This window comes from Oreochromis niloticus, linkage group LG3, assembly GCF_001858045.2.
Source record: "Oreochromis niloticus isolate F11D_XX linkage group LG3, O_niloticus_UMD_NMBU, whole genome shotgun sequence".
Classification (NCBI taxonomy): domain Eukaryota; kingdom Metazoa; phylum Chordata; class Actinopteri; order Cichliformes; family Cichlidae; genus Oreochromis; species Oreochromis niloticus.
The window spans coordinates 1101054-1118696 of NC_031967.2; positions in this window are offsets into that span (position 1 = coordinate 1101054).

Consider the following 17643-nt stretch of genomic DNA (forward strand, 5'->3'; position numbering starts at 1 on the left):
AGCCGTAGTAATCACTGCTGTAAATTCCCTCAGTAGCCAGAATGGCCGGCACTTAATCATCAGGTACTCCAGGTCCGGTGAGCAGAAGGATTTGACCGGGTGCACGTTCGCATAATCACACCAGCTGTTGTTGATCATGAAACACACACCGCCGCCTCTGCTTTTCCCAGTAAGATCCTGTGACCTGTCCGCGCGGTGCACAGAGAACCCCGGTAGTTGTATTGCTGAGTCCGGTACCTTGTCCGATAGCCAGGTTTCTGTTAGGCAGATCACGCAGCAGTCCCGCATCTCTCGCTGGAATGAGATCCGTGCCCGAAGCTCGCACAGCTTTTTCTCCAGAGACTGCACATTAGCCAGTAATAAACTGGGTAACGGTGGTCTGTTGGTGCGCCGTCTCAGTCGAACCAGAACGCCAGATCTTCTCCCTCTGCGTCGGCGTTTGTGGCCTCCAGGGCCAAAGAACAAAGGCGTCTCAGGTGAGATGAATGGGGGGTCTGCAAACGGAGGGTCCGTGTTGCAAAACTTGAACTCCAGAAAGTGATGAGAAAGTCCGTCTTTTATGTCCAGTAAGGTTTGTCGGTCATACACAAGGAGACATGTGCTACTCGTGAAAAAATAAAGGAAAAGTAAAATTAAACACAAAAAACAGCTGTTGCTTGGGGGAGCTCGCGACGAGGCTGCCATACTCGGCGCCATCTTGTTGTTTTAATGTGTTTTCATGTCCATGTGGGCCGTATAGGCCACACGACTGTCTGACTGAATTCTTTGTCATTTACTTTGAATGCTCTCGCTCTATCATCCCTGACCCACCATAAACTATTTTTAAATCCTTTCCTCTTTCCCAACTATTCTATCAAGCAAACTTTCAAACCCAAGTCCAGGATAAAGAGGTTCAGTGAATGTGGTGTTGAAGGTGTGGATCAGAGTGTCACAGGAGACTCTGTAGATCAGGCACATCGAACTCCAGGCCTCGAGGGCTGGTGTCCTGCAGGTTTTAGATGTGTCCTTGATCCAACACACCTGATTGAAAAACCTAAGTGACCTCCTCAACATGCCTGAAGTTCTCCAGAGGCCTGGTAACGAACTAATCATTTGATTCAGGTGTGTTGGCTGAGGGTGAGATCTAAAACCTGCAGGACACCGAACCTCGAGGCCTGGAGCTGCTCACCCCTGCTGTAGAAGCACAGAGTGCCAGGAGGACAGTCCACATACACTGCTACTCTAAAAGGGAAAGAGGTGGGGAAGGTGGAGATGGATGTATCTTCATAATCCTGACAAGCAGAGAAACGAGTACAATCAGAGCAACTGAGACTCCAGGACTGATTCATCCATCCAAAAATGCTTTCTTCATCTTTCCTGGTGATTCCTTTGTAAATCACTGTTATGTAAATGTAACCCAACCAGTGCAGGGGCCTCCCTACACCTCAGACTCTGCGTTGTGTAATTTTGTGTTGGATTGGAGTGCACAGTAGAGAGACCAGTCGGACACAGGCGTTCAATTTGTGTCTCGGACCGCGCCGTTTATTCAGATGCTGGGGCAAACAGCACTCCAACTCTGCTGCTGGCCCTTTGCAAATCACAGTAAACACACTGCATGATTATCAACACATAGTGAAAGCCGACAACGAACAAATATATAAAAAACACATTAAATAAAAATAATCATGTCTTTACAAAATTCCTTGGTCTCAGGAATGTCTATGACACAAAACTAACATAGCAGGATTACCAGCAAACTGTAGCTGAAAAGCTAATGCTTCATCTTGCATTACTTTGCCCGAATGAGTGCTCTGCTAACAAGCGGGAATGTAGCCCGAAATCGTGGCAGATATTACAAAATGCAACATGCACACAAACTGCTCATACTCTCATCAGACAGTACATGAACCCCTCAACAAACACAATATATGCTTAGCAAACCGCCATTTTACACAGTGGAACACTTATTTTTAAACAAAGGACCAATGCAGTACACCACTGACAGTGCTTACCTTTGCAAATCACAGTAAACACTGAACCAAGATGGCGCCCGCGCGAATGAAAAATCTGAACTACGGTGTCCTGCAGAGGACAAATGGTCAAAATTGCTAACATCTCAGGCCCTCCAAGGTTTGGAGGCCTATCTCCCCCCAAAACTTCCCCTGCCGGTGGCGGATGCTCTCAGACATCGGTGCGTTGGTGGTTCTCTGTGTCCGGGGGTGGGCGCCCAGGTACACACCGGCTCACTCCTTGGCGGCTGCTTATCGGGGCATGGAGCCTGGGGCTCGCTCGGGCCACTTCGGGGACCTTCCTCAGACCTGGTCTCAACCATCGGACTCCAGCAGGCTCCACCCTGAAAGGAGGAGGGGGGGTCAGAGCAGCACAGTCAGCATGCACACATGGACATTTCATCAGTCTCATAGACACTGAGAACAATTTGTGTATGAGACTAAAGAAACAGTCCACACATAATTGAACAAAAGGCCTCTAAAGTTCTGTGGTTGCCACATTCCCGAAAGACTGTTTAATTACAGCAAAAACCAAAAATATAATTATCTTGATTGATATTGTAATCTCAGTTTTTCAACATAATTATTCATTAACTTAAACATCCTGAAGTTAATGAATTTAAATTTTTACAGTAGAATTCCTTCATCTTTAGGTTTAATTTAAAGCAAAAACAGAAGAAAAGTGAGGGTGGTGTCGTAGGGTGTTAGGCTCTGATCACTGGATGGTTTTGACCTGAAAGTCTCACGAGGACAACCAGTCCATGCAGTCCTGCCTCCACGTGATGTCTGCAGACTGCAGCACAGCTGTGAGGCAAATAAACAACAGCTGTAGTTAACTGTTGAACTCAGTCCAAGTCACCATCAGCCCAGTATTCACAAGCACAATCACTGCCCCATCTTTGAAAACACTGCAACAGTTTTAATTTCTCACACCTTTTGGATTTATTCAAACATCGACTGAAATCATTTCAATAAGGAGAGATCATTAGAAAAAATGACCATGATTTATTGATGAACAGCATTTAAATAAAGGTGTTTGGCGGTGATGGGCCGACTTGGTGAAAAGGAACCCCACCTGTGAAAGGGATCAGAGCAGGAACCCCCGGAGCCCAGACGGTGGTGGTGGAGATGAAGATGGTGGCTTGAATGTAGCCCGAGGGAGGAGAAATGGCGATGGGGAGAAGGTGGGCTGCACAAAGGTGTCTGCAAAGGAGAATGACAGATGCAGAGTGAGATTAAATGTATGTGGCATGAATGCTGATTGGCCTGGAGAAGGCCGGAAGAAGGTGATTGGACTAGACCAGTGATGTCACAAACAGCTGGACAGCATCAGAAAGTGGGAGTGATGCAAAGCTGAGATTTAGCCTCCAACAGCTGGGGATGGACAGATGTGGGACCACAGATGTTCCTTCTTGAACTTACACATAAGCTTCATGATGTTGGTTTTGTTTGATAGACCTCTATTACATCAATGCAAAACAAGTTAGATGAATGAATGAGCCACACATAATCAAATCAGGGTGTCTTTATTTCTGATCCTGGCAGTGATCGTTCCCATCCTGAAACTGCTGCAAGACAGTCCAGAGGCCTCACAGATGTTGAAATTTACAACAAAGGTTTTGACCTGCAGGTGGGTTTGTGTGGACATGAAGCTTTAAGAAGTGAAACCTTTATTAAACCAATCTGACTGAAAGCTTCAGGTTTTGATGAGGCTTCATCTGAGCATGCTAGCTGCTAGAATGGCCCAGCCAATCACCTGACCTGAATCTAACTGAAAATCTATGGAAAGAATTAAAGCTCAGAGTTCATAGAAGGAGACCACAGAAGGTTTAGGAAGAACGAGCCAAAATCACACCTGATCAATACACACGACTAGTTTCTCCAAACAGGAGGTGTCTTGATAATTTAGTACGAAGTATTAAATACAGTTCACAAAGCTGAAAAAGTGTTTAATAGTTTTTCCCTCTGTATTTTCTCATTATTACACATCATTTATGAACATCTGTGGTTTGATTTCTTTGCATTTGATGATTGGACAGTGTTATCACCATCTAGTGATAATTTCATGTCAACAGCACATTTAGAAATATATTTAAATTGGTGATATGTTCAATACTTATTTTACCCGCTGTACGTCACGATTGATATTTAATATATTTTTAATAAAACATTCAGAACTTTTGATTTTCTTCTCTGGAGAAAAGTACAGAGCTGGACTCATAGTGTCGTGTTGATGTTTGGCAGACAGAGTCCTGGAGCCAAACCTACAGAGCACAGATGCAGAGCTGAACTCTCTGCAGCTTAATTGCTAAACTGCAAGATTACACAGAACCTGAGCAGACAGGAACATGAGCATATTAATGTTAAGGTTCAAAATATTGAGGAGGAATCCAAAATAACCACAGATCCAGCCGGGTGCAATTAGACGACATTTTAATGAACACATGTGTGAGTCCAAACGCTGTGCAGATTTCAGCGTCGAACTAACGTACAATAGTCAAACAAAGGCTTTATAGGGTTGGGGGTGATACTGCTCCCCCCTCTCTCAGACTCAATACAGCATACGTCAATGCAAAACCACAAACGTTCTGTCAACCTTGAACACAGTTTTAAAAAAGAACATCATCTTCGGCCCGACCCCAGGTGCTTCCTGTCACCATCCTGCCCAGGCTTATCTTCTGGAACATCAGGTCCACGTTCTGCACAAACTGTCACTCATGCACAACTTTGCAGTCGCAAGCAAGACATAATTAAACTCTTACCTATATAAATGAGTCTATCTAATATGTATGTGTATGTGTGTCAGCTTCTGCTGCCCTTTATTTCACCTCTCAGCTCCCCAGCCAGACCTTGTAACCTTTCCACTAGACAGAAGGCCAACACTGAAACTATGTGTGTGTGTGTGTATATGTCTGTACATGTGTGATCCTCACACTGCACTTGGATTGACCTCAGGTTAAGCAACCAGGCTAAGGCCATCCTGTGTGTGCCGATCTTGACTTATATGTAAAATGTATAAAACAAATGTTTCAATCTAATACAACTACTTAAAGCTTAATCAAAGATAAATGCATAATAAAACACCCTGCTCTTGGCTTACACTCAGACTCGGCTTTCAGTTCTCATTTTGGCACAGAGTGTATTTCCTGTCCCTGCAGTCTACACAGAAACATTTAAGATTATTATATAGGAGCATTGAAAAACATTTAAAATTATAGATTCAACTCCACAGTTTAAAGTGGTTCTTCTTGGACCTGTAATAAAGACTAATATAATACCAATATGTTTGAACATCTGAATGCATCTGCATGCAACATCACTATTAATAATGAAATGGTAATAATGATTATAAAAATAGCAGCAAATAATATCTTCCTCTTCCTGACATTAACCAGGAAACATTGAACAGAGAGCACACACAGCACTGAGAGATCACAACACAGAGCAGAGGGAGATGCAACACGAGGCAGGAGACTATCAAAATAAAACAGGAAACAACACACAGAGACCCAGACTGAGACACGTGAGGCTGACACAGGGACTGAGAATAACCAGACTCAGATGCACTAGAAAGTATGAAATTTAGGACCAACAAAGAACCAAAACAGAACTTAACATCTCCCAAAAGACTGAACCACAATAAAGTCAAAGACCCAGGACTACGACACATGGACTGATTACTTCTCATGTACATACAGCTGGGCTTTGGTTTAGAATAACTCCAGTGGATGGGAGCAGGAGGAGAGCTCAGACTCTGTTTGGGTCTGTTTATGTGAAGAACACTAAAACTATGCTGTACGTGTTCAAAACATAATGAAAAGTAACACAAACCTCAAATAAAATAACTCTCAACACATGAATATAACATTGATATCTCAGCTGCTGCTTACATATCAAAATGTTACTGATTAATTCTCATGGACAAAAATCCAGAAAAGCTCTGGTGGATGTGAAGGGGGAAATCAGTCTGATCAATTCTAATAGATGGAAATAGAAAAATCAGTTTTAGTCATCAGAAACAGGCTTTTCTCTCTTCTGTTTCCCCTCAGATGGTTGGGACCGTTTTCACTCCCAAAGCATAACATACCATCGATTTGTCACATGGCATCGATTTGTCACATGGCATCGATTTGTCACATGGCATAGGTATGTTAGGTTTTGGGATGAGAACGTGTTGGATGGTTACCTGTCTTGGTCTGGTGGAGGTCTCTTCCCATAAGAAGACTGATGACTTTTTCATGAACACTGAAGTGTTTCTTTCTTCTCTCTCCTCTCAGATGACTTCACACTATAACCAAGGACACCTCATAGGGGATCATCTGATTGTGGCTTCTCTAATAATCTTTCTAATAGTAATATTGTTCACTGTTATGTTACAGAGTGAAGTGAGATTAGTGCTGTAAAACTTCCATAACACTGAACAGATGCCACCACAGATATGTTGAAATCTCAGTCAAAACAAGTGAAAACAAATGAAATCCATGAATCAGAAATGCTGATTGTTGAACAGATAATTCAGTCTGTACATGAGGAGGAAACACTTTAGACTAAACTACATACAGAAACACAGGAACCAGGGCACAGTGTAAATCCAGGAGCTCTGTGTGCAACAGCTGACCTGTATGAACACAAAACACTGACTGAAGTCCACGTTGATGCTTTCTGTCTGTTTAACTTTTACATTTGAAGTAACACATTTTACTTCAAACACACAGATCAGGTAGAAAACTGTGGATTAGAAAACAAATTCATCAAGAAGGTCCTGAAGCAAGAAGTTCATCATTGCATAGAGTAAGAAAAAGGACATGAATCATCCCACAGGTCTGTGCAGTCGTTATATTATCATCACCTAAATCATGTCTGCATGCTGTGTGTGTGTGTGTGTGTGTGTGTGTCTGTGTGTGTGAGTGTGTGTGCGTGTGTGTGTGTGTGTGTGAGAGAGAGTGTGTGTGTGTGTGTGTGTCTGTGTGTGTGTGTTTGTGTGTGTGTGTGTGTGTGTGTGTGTGTGTGTGTGTGTGTGTGAGTGTGTGTGTGTGTGTGTGTGAGTGTGTGTGTGTGTGTGTGTGTGTGAGAGAGAGTGTGTGTGTGTGTGTGTGTGTGTGTGAGAGAGAGTGTGTGTGTGTGTGTGTGTGTGTGTGTGTGTGAGTGTGTGTGTGTGTGAGTGTGTGTGTGTGTGTGTGTGTGTGAGAGAGAGTGTGTGTGTGTGTGTGCGTGTGTGTGTGTGTGTGTGAGAGAGAGTGTGTGTGTGTGTGTGTCTGTGTGTTTGTGTGTGTGTCTGTGTGTGTGTGTGTGTGTCTGTGTGTGTGTGTGTGTGTGTGTGTGTGTGAGTGTGTGTGTGAGAGAGAGTGTGTGTGTGTGTGTGAGAGAGAGAGTGTGTGTTTGTGTGTGTGTCTGTGTGTGTGTGTGTGTGTGTGTGTGTTTGTCTGTGTGTGTGTGTGTGTGTGTGTGTGTGTCTGTGTGTGTGTGTGTGTGTGTGATAAAAACATTGCACTGCTTCATTTAATATTTAATTGAACACATCTGTGGTTGAATTTGAATCTTAAATGTTTTTGATTTCAAAGATGTGGTTCTGATATGAAGGAACAGGAAGTAAATTGTTGCCATGGATACAGTGAGACAGACGCCTCAGACCCTTATTTTTTATTTCTTTTACTTTTTCTTTTATTGATTCATTTCTTTATTTTTACATTTAAAAAGTGTATTTGTCTGAATGAACTAATCCCCATTTTCCATGCTTTGTGTCACTGGTCATACTGGGAACAGCCACAGAAAATGTTTCTAAAGAAGAAATCTTAAACATGAGCAGATTCTCAGGCGATTTCTGTTTCCTAACCATTGTTTCAGTGCACACGTCCCATCACTACATGTGTGTTCAAGATTTCTTTGGGATCAAAATCATCCACTGACAGTTATCAGTACAAACAGAATGCAAAAATCCAAAGTTCAGACTTCAGAGTTACTCAAACAGAGATCTGAGGAAAACTGGTTATTCACACCACTTTTCATGTGTGAACGGTAGAGCTGGTTTCATTTTCAAATGTAGGTATTGCAGTGAGGATTGCAGGGAGACATTTGCTGAATAGCTGGCAGCTCTGCTCCTGTAGACTGCCTCTGAATGTGTGTGTGCTAATAAAGTCACTTTCATTAAATGTCACCTGTCAGGGAAAACTTTGTGTTAACTGAAGAAAGTTCACTTCTCTTTCATTGCAGCTCCACTCTTATTTTTGATGCACTCATTTGTTTCATAAATGATTTCAATGATTTTGCCACACCTCTGCATTGTCAGGTCGGAGCATGTGTGCTTTTGATGAAATGCTGATATGATGACGCTTGATTGGGGAAAGATTTCCACAGGTGGTGTTGTTGGTCTCCTTCCAGTTTTCTTGTTGCTGCCTCTCTCCTCGCCTCAGCTGCTGCAGCTGTATCATGTATGTTGTTATGTTACATACAAAGAGGAAGAGGAATTTGTGACATTAAAGAGTAAAGATTCTTCTAATTGTTTTCCATCTCATCTCCTACTGCTTTAGTCTGCGTGGACAATATATGAGTAAATCATTACCAAGCCAGATTATATTTGGAATATTTCAAACAGAGGACATTACAGTGAAATCTGCTTTCAATGTGACATTTACTTTGATCCTTTAAGACACAGTTTATACATCAAACTGTTTGTAGAGCGATTAAATGTTTAATATTGTTGTTAAAGTTCTACAGATGAGCGTTAATCACCAACAGCTTCATTAATGTGGATGAACTGGACGCTTCCAGGGAAACTATCAGGATCACATGCCTCCAGTGGTCACTGTGAGTAACTACAACTCTGCACGTACAATAATTAAGATGAAGATATGTTTTTATTGTGGAAAGATGAACCAAATTTAGTTTGACTCTCTGACAAACGATGGCAAGATAAAAGGAGTTTGTTAAAAAAGACACAAAAATGGTAACAATGAAAACAAATACAAACAACAGCATATCCTGATATGAGGCTCACAGATCAGGATCAATACAATACGTAGCAATGAACATTGATGTTGCCATGGTGACCGCTGCCATATATAGTATTTCTGTTACCTCACTTGTCTTAAACATCAGCGCTGGCTGTTTTTCATTTTACTAATGAGTCCACTCTCTTCCCTCACTTTCGTCTCTTCCTCGTGTTTGAGCTCCTCTCAGAGAGGATTTAAGAAAGAGCTTTGATGGTGCTGTAGCTCAGGAGATAGAGCAAGGCAGCTAATGATCAGAAGGTTGGTGGTTCAATCCCTGACTGCTCCAGCTGGCACACAAAGTGTCCTTGAGCAACACTAACCCTCTCCGATGCATCCATCAGAGTATGAACGTGTTAAACAAGAATCAGTCCATCACCATGGAAATATCAAAGTAGAAAGTGATGTCAGTTATGATTGGCTGCACAGCAGGATCACATGACCAGGTGAGTGGTACAAATAACAGGAAGCTTCTCTTGTGGCTTTAATAATCATTTGAATTGATAACTTATGATTTACAGACTGTTCTTTATCTTTTCATTGTCGTCTGAAACACAGAAAAATATCAATGTTGGAAAATATGACATTTATATCTAGTTTCTAAAGGATGGTTTAATTCTCCAAAGGCCACCACAGACATGACAAAGTTATTTCATCATTATAATGCACAAAAACAAAAAGCAGGATGAGCCCTGCTGCTCACCAAACTTGTGTTGAATAATAATTTGTGAATCATTTAGTTTAAAACATCAACTGACTGAATCCATGAATCTCATCATGTGTTTCAGAGTGAAAGACACAGACATGTACAGACTGACCTGTTTCTCTAACAGGTAAGACTAACTACACAGAGTCACTGACATCAAAATTGCCTCTCTACTTTTTAATATGTCCTTTAACTGCTGATACATACTTCTTTGCCAAAATATAAAGGAACACTGAATGCAGAACCCAAATCTAGGATAAAGAGGTTCAGTGAATGTGATGTGGAAGGTGTGGAGGTGGATCAGAGAGTCAGAGGAGACTCTGTAGAAGGACAGAGTGCCAGCAGGACAGTCCACATACACTGCTGCTCTGTTAGAGACAGAGGAGGAGGAGGAGGAGGAGGAGTTGAGTGTGAAGCTGTTATTGTGCCACACAGAGGAATAATGATCAGAGCAGAAAAGACTCCAGGACTGATCATTTCCACCAAACACACACTCATTACTCCTTCCTTTCCTTTTGATTCCTCTGTAACTCACTGGTATCCAAGCCCTCCTCGTCCACTTGACCTCCCAGTAACAGCGACCAGTCAGACCATCTCTACACAGCAGCTGTTCACAAACATCAAATCTGTCTGGATGATCAGGATATGACTGAACCTCCTCCACACGTGTCACCTTCCTGTTGTTGTCAGACAGTTGGAGCTTTGTGTTCACTGTGTTTGTGTCGATTGTGAGTTGACAGGAATCTGATGGAGAGAACAAACACAATCCAGCTGCAGTTATTGATCCATCATCTGTTCATTGATTGACACTTTGATGATGACTCCTGACATGATGAAGATGGTTGAATGTGTGCTGCTTTGTTTTCATGAATCCCATTAAAAACACACTTACACTTCCTCAGACCTGGTCTCAACCATCGGACTCCAGCAGGCTCCACCCTGAAAGGAGGAGGGGTCAGAGCAGCACAGTCAGCATGCACACATGGACATTACATGGCTCTCATACACACACTGTTACACACTGATAAAGGTCCAACATTTTGACACATAAATGTTTAAACTTCAAAAGACCAACGGACTTCCGGTGTGGTGCTCCAACAAGATGGACGTATAACAACGAGCTCCTCAAGTCGGTTTGGACAAACTACCTCCTATCAACGTATATAACACTGATACTGTTCCAATCAAAGTATGCTTGGAGGGAGAAAGTGTCAGGAATAGGAATATTGTCCTGCTATTAGTTGCTGCTATTTTTATAATCATCATTAACATTTCAGTGTTAATAGTGATGTTGCTTTCCTAGATGCATTCAGATGTTCAAACATATTGGTATTATATTAGCCTTTATTACAGGTCCAAAGAAGAACCATTTTAAATGGTTGAGTTGAATCTATAATTTAAATGTTATTAATGCTTTTATGATCTCTGTGTAGAGGGCAGAGACAGGAAAATACATTTTGTGCCAAAATGAGACAGGAAGTTATGTCTTTGAAGTTGCAGCTTTTGTAGAAGTGAAACCGAAAGCAGAGTGAGCGTAAGCTGAAAGAGTAGGGTGTTTATTCAGTAGATTACATATATAGTTCCAGTTAGGTTATTATATGTAAAGGGGAGCCTCTGGTCACGTGAAGGTCAGAAGTGTAACGGGTGAGATGTGAGAGCATTTAAGGGCGAGACATATACATACAGACACCAATAGTGAGAGGTCATGACACGTACGCAGTACACAGCATGCACGCGCCCCTGCACGTGCACACACACACAGATATAAACTCTTACCTACTAAATGAGTTTTAGACTGCAAAGTTGTGCCTGTATGAGTGACATTTTCTACAGGAAGTGCACCTGATGTTCCAGGGAGATAAGCGACAGCGAAGGCGGGCTGACAGGAAGCATCAGCCGTAGACACGAAGATGATGTTCTATGTTAAAAGTCATTGTGGTTTTGGTGTGACGTATTTCTGCCTAGTAACAGAAAAGGGGGCTGTACAATTCTTAACCCCATAAAACAGTTGTCTGAATATGAGAAAGACAGTTCAACACTGATTGGGTTGTTGAACTCACACATGTGTTTATTAAAATGCCGTCTAAATTGCACACGCCTGGATCTGTGGTTATTTATGGATTCCTCTCTCAACATTGAACCCTAACATTTGGGGGCTCGTTCCGGTGAGAGAGAGGGAATAACCCCTGGGTGGGGTTTTGGTGAGATCCGGGGTCCGTGGTAATTGGACGGGCAGACGGTAATCAGTGGTGAAACTGACCAGGCATTCCCCGGGGCATTTAAAGGTAAGACACTGCCTGTTGAAATATATTTCCAAAAGGTGTCACATTGGGCATGTCAAATTAAAAGCCTGGTCACTGTAATTACTGGTGAAGGTCTGTTTTGAGTTTGATGGGAATTTCATGAGCATGCTGGATGAAGTAATGATAAGTGATAAGTAAAAGTACTGGGTTCAAGTCCCAAAGAAATGTAGAAAGTAGGGAAATTGGTCATTTCTGTGGGTTCAAGTCCCGCTGGACATTGGGTCTATCTTGTGATGGTCATCTCGTGGGTTCAAGTCCCCTATGTCCACAAAGGTAGATCTGCCTCAATCTTAATCCTGTTTTGGGCTTAGATTGTTGTTTCAAATTATTGTAAATTTTTCTAGAACGACAGCGGCGTCTGTTAAGAAGCGCATTTTCTCGGAGGTAACGCTCCCTCCTGGATAAAGACGTTTATCCTTGACCTAGCGGCGACTAATGGGATAGTACGGCACGACAAGCCGGGGAAAACTGGGGAACTTCCAAAATTGCTAGGGGTTCAAGTCCCCTATTCTTGCGCTTTTTTGGCTACCGGTAAATTAAGTTAGGGCTAGAAATCTGGACAGAGCAGTTCGAGTCTGGTCTGTTAAATTGGTCGCAAAAAACCTGAAGGTTTGCCCGTTCGAGTCGGTTATGGAAAATTTTCGAAATTTGTAGGAGCGACAAGGCCTAAAAAATCTGTGCAGTTGTAATTAAAGACGTCTGTAATATAAAATATGAGATCTATGAGTAGGATCAGTCTCTGTGTCAGGGATGCACAGCCGGATGTGCACGGATGGTGTGTAAATGCAAATGAGCAGCAGTGACGCGCAGAGAGGGTGGTTTCAATTTCGAGAGGACTGAGAGCTTTTTGCTAAATGCCTGTATATGAGGTTGGTTTTGCTTATTATGAGAGTGTAAATACAGTTTGAATATATTAGTGTGGATGTATAGAAAATGATTAGAAAATGACTGAATTTTGATAGATGTATATTTCGTGAGCCATAAATGTTGGTGTGGTTTATTTTTCAGTTATGTGTGTGTGGGGAGAAGCTGTGAGACGATGAGAGGTTTCAGTTTTCTTTTTCTTTTTCTTTTGACTTGCTCTTTCTGATCATGGAAGGCATGTCCAAAATACTCGTATGAAAGCGTATTTTGTGTGATTTTAACTGTGTGAATGCTGTCAGTATTTGATTTGAGTGACTGGGTGAGTTGTCTGAGTAAGTGAAAAGGGGAAGTTTGAGAGAGAGAAAGGCAGTGCGTGTGAGACGATTTATGGCGTCTGAAAGAGGTTAGAGCATTTAAAAGGTGTGTATGGAATAAAGGAGTGTGAAATATATTTCTTGTGTGCTGAAAAGTAGGATGTGCTAAAGTTTGAAAGTGCTTTTAATTCAAGAAAACAAAAAACAAAGGAGTTAGATTAGTTTGAGGAACAGGAAATATGGCTCTGTGTACCGGGGCTGCAGCGACAGGAAATAGTGAACAGGAACTGTGCATGCCCATATATGGGAACTGAGTGTGTACAGAAAGAACACAGAGAGACAGACGAGGCCCATGGAGCAAATGAAGCCTTTAAGAAAAATGAATATATTACTAATTGTATGCTTTAGTGTGTCAATACAGGTGGACTCTCTCAACTTTGCAACCTTGAGTTCAGCAGCAGAAAAGTAGATTAAAAGAATTGGGAGAATAAGCCAGTTTTTGGCTCGAAATTGTGCGGCTGGATCTCTCACTTTGTCCCTGAAGCGGAGAAGAAGTTCAAAGGACAGTCAATCGCCTGATGAAGACCGACAGAACATCGTGGACTTGAATACAGCAGGCAAACGACAGTGCCACTGATCCATTAACACTGATGACGACTGACGACCAGCAGCAGCATGTAAGAGTACTGCAACATGTACTGTGAAAATACAGGCTGAGCAGTTGAACAGTGGGATAAAGAATTGTGGAAGAGCACTGGACATTGAGTGATATTTTGCCATGCTGGGACTTAATCTGAAAGAAAGACTGTAAAGAAACAGAGAAGAAGACAACAGCTGAGTTGAGACTGTGTTTGCTGGAGCTTTGAAGCCCGAACAGGACATTGTGCAGAGAGGACCAGTGAGAGATGAAGCTGGACGAGTTGGACTGCGAGAATATAGGATATAATTGGATTGAAAATTGAAGCCTGAACTCATGAATTGTTTAGGGATGTCCACTACAGCATAACAAAGAGGTAAACATTAGAAAAGGTAAGAATAATGAACGAAAATAATTGTCATTACCTTAATGAATAGAAAACATACATACAAATTGTTACATGTGAGATTATTTTTGAAATGAATCAGAAGTGAGATAGTTTGAATCTAAAGCTCAGTGGTGAAATGCATAAATTAAATATGAATATATAGGATGCAATGAAGAAACAGCTTACACGTAGTGTACATTAACATGAATACATCGCAAGGCAACGAAGAACTCAATGAATTAATTTAATGAAGAAGCAGTTTACACCCAATTAACATAAAATGCAGGGAAGAACACGCTTACATGCCTGGCATAATTGGTGTTTCTGATCGGAGATAGAGAAATGGGTTATTTAACCACTGGTGATAATAATGAAAATGTCTTAGTTTTGTTATTTTCAGGAGTAAAGCAGACTTGGACCGGCTCTCCAGATCCAGCAGTCGGAAGAAAGTTAGAGGTTAACATCTATGGATAAGTTAAGGCAAGTTTCTGGTTGAATTGTTCACAGCATGATGTGTCCAGGAACCTGAAAAGCAAGCCCCAGCTCCTGGCTGAAGACCAGGAGGGCGGTAATTTAAGGTGGGAAATCAAAATGTGGGTTAGTAACTCGGGGAAAAAGAAAACTGACTGCTTAACTGGAGAGTTGGGAAGAAGTCTGGGAGACTGTGAAGTCATAGATGCAAAATAACATATACCCATACACACACAAACAGAAAATGCATTAACCTTATAAAGACAAGCTCCTGAAGCTTAATGAACAGATATTGATTAAAAACCTGGCTAAGAACATAAGCATATGCAATGAAGATCTGCTTGCTGCTTGTATGAGTGAGAGAATGGTGTGAATGGTTCATAAAATAGATGGAAAAACAAAAGAAAAGTGTCTATAAGAGTGACTCAGGAGTGCTCTTGCACTGATTGATCAAAGTAAGTGATTAGTATAGAAAGAATATGAAAATCGTTCAATAATGTGATAAGGTGTAAACATGTATTTTTCTTGTCAAGTTGGCAGTTGAGCTGTGAGTTTATGAGCAGAGACACTTCCTCTCTTCATTTTTTCTTAACACTTCCTGTGTGTGTGTGTGATTGAGGCCTTAAAGGAGGGGTAGATTGTTCAGAGGTGCAAATTTGATTAGGAGGTCTATAAATTAGTGTTGACACATTGTTGTAAGGTGTTAGGCTGAATCTGAGTATGGTGATGTGCTTAACCGGGGTTATTGTGGTGTACGAAACGGTGTAGCTTTTGGCGAGGTGAAATTTAAGATTGTTTTAGATTTTTGAGGCTGTTGTTTCTATTTCAAGAGAGGGAGTTTTGATAAACATGGACATGTCTAAAGGGGCCCATAGTTTTTGTAACAGTGCACTTAGAGAAAAAACCTGTCAGGTGATTTTGTTTTGTACTTTGATGAGCTAATAATCAGCTCTCTTTTTTCATTTTTGTTCTAAGCAGGCCTGGAAGACAGTGAACGGACGGCGCTGACAAAATTACCAAGTACGAAAATCAGGTGGGTTTTACAGAATTATAATTGATTACAATCAGAGACTGAGTGGCGGCGAGTCCCTGTCTAAAAATGATTGCAGCGAGTCAATCCAGTCAAAAGTATAGCGAACTATTTTCCTAAAAAGGAAAACGAAATAAAACAAATGATTGAGCTCATTTTGCTGATGTGGAGCATCTGATGACGTGCGCAGGAGGCTGCAGATCAGCAAAAAATATCATGTGTGAATGCATGGGAGTGAATGTGAGTGACTGGACTAAGGTGGGAATGAATAAATGTGGACAGATTTATCATGTGAGGAAAAGAAAGGGGATGCTTTGTTTTGCTTTTGCCATAAGCAGGACAAGTGGGAGACTTAATTCTGGGGATGCTGATGTTCCTTTGAGTGAATTTCTGTTTTATTGATTTGGGTTAGACCATATTAATACATTATAAAATGCTAAAAGGGAAACATTGATGAGATTCAAGTTACCATTAACTGAGGTAACACATGATTAATAACTGTTCTGTTTAAGTTTATTTTGTGTTATAACACAGACTGGATCATAGAGGGAGAATATGAAATGTAAAGGACAGGTTTTGTTTCCAGGAAGTTCCAAGGATCCAGAGTTCGATGGAGCAACGAGTTGGAGGAGATTTGACATGATGATTAAATTGATTTTGTTCCTTGAACATAGGTTTTCAGGGCTGGAGCAAAACACCGGAGAGGAGAATTGCTGAGCTGTTCTGAGAAATGATATGACTAACCTTTTTTCCTTTTGATTTGTTAAGCTTGGGTGGAGCATGTTGAGTTTTTGCCACATGAGATGTGTCAAAAAAGAGAGGGATTTAAGATTTAATTTGTTTAATTTGAAAGGGGTTTTAGTATGATTTTATAACGATTGGGGTTGTTTGATAATCTAGATATAGTAAAACTGAGGATTTGTTAAAAGAAAGGATTAAAATGAATTGAATTCTGTTTAGAAGATAAATTGCTGGGGTTAATAAGAAGTTGTATACAAAACTTAAAGGGGAATTGTGGGAATAAAGGATATGCTTTGGGGAAAATAGTGAAGATTTTATGAGTAGAAAATGTGTGATTTCTTTTTGATTTTTAGGATAAGTTGTAACAGTGACATAATGCTAGAATGTTGTTATAATGTAGGCTTTAGAAACAGAGAGTAAATAGATTTATTTCTAGGGTAGAGGAGAGCTTTTTATGAGGATGTTAAAAGTGTTATGGACTCAAATGAATAATATTGGAGATTATATATGTAGAAATGATTTTTTCTTACACATTGCAATCGTGCTCATTAACAGAGTTGAGGTTCGGTCCATTTGAAGGTCATAAGCTTCGATGAGCGTTATGTCTCAGTCGATATATTGTAGGGGACTTGGAGCAACAGAAGGATAAACAGCATTCACGCTTACAAACACATATGGTTTAAACATAGGTGAGGCCTAGGGCCTGAAATTCCTTTAGCTTTTAACTGAATTTGAGTTGGCCCTGTAACAAGTGACAGAAAAGAGGAACTGAATAGGAGTTTTGCTTGTAACTAAACTGAGTGACATATAAAATATTGAGATAACACATGCAGCTCTAACTTAGTCCTCTTATATAAAAAGCAGTTACAGAATACAGAAATACAGAAAACAGAAGCAAAGGGAGAAAGCTTATATATGTTGGTTAAGTCTGATAAAGTTTAAGTTAGAAGGAGTCATTACATTAAAAGCAGCAAAATGAAATAAAATGATATATTCAAACAGGTTATCACCCAGGAAATGGGAGTTCAAAATACAGTTAGAGTTCAGCTTTTAGCTATGATGAAGTTTATCTAGGAGCAATTAACTATGTGCTTACACTGAGTGATTAAAGTGATTGTTTTTCTTGGATCCTTTTAGTAGAATAAGCCCTTATAATGATTTTATGATGATTTTGCTTGTGATAGGTGACTTTAGATGAGAGGCACTTGCAGCAGC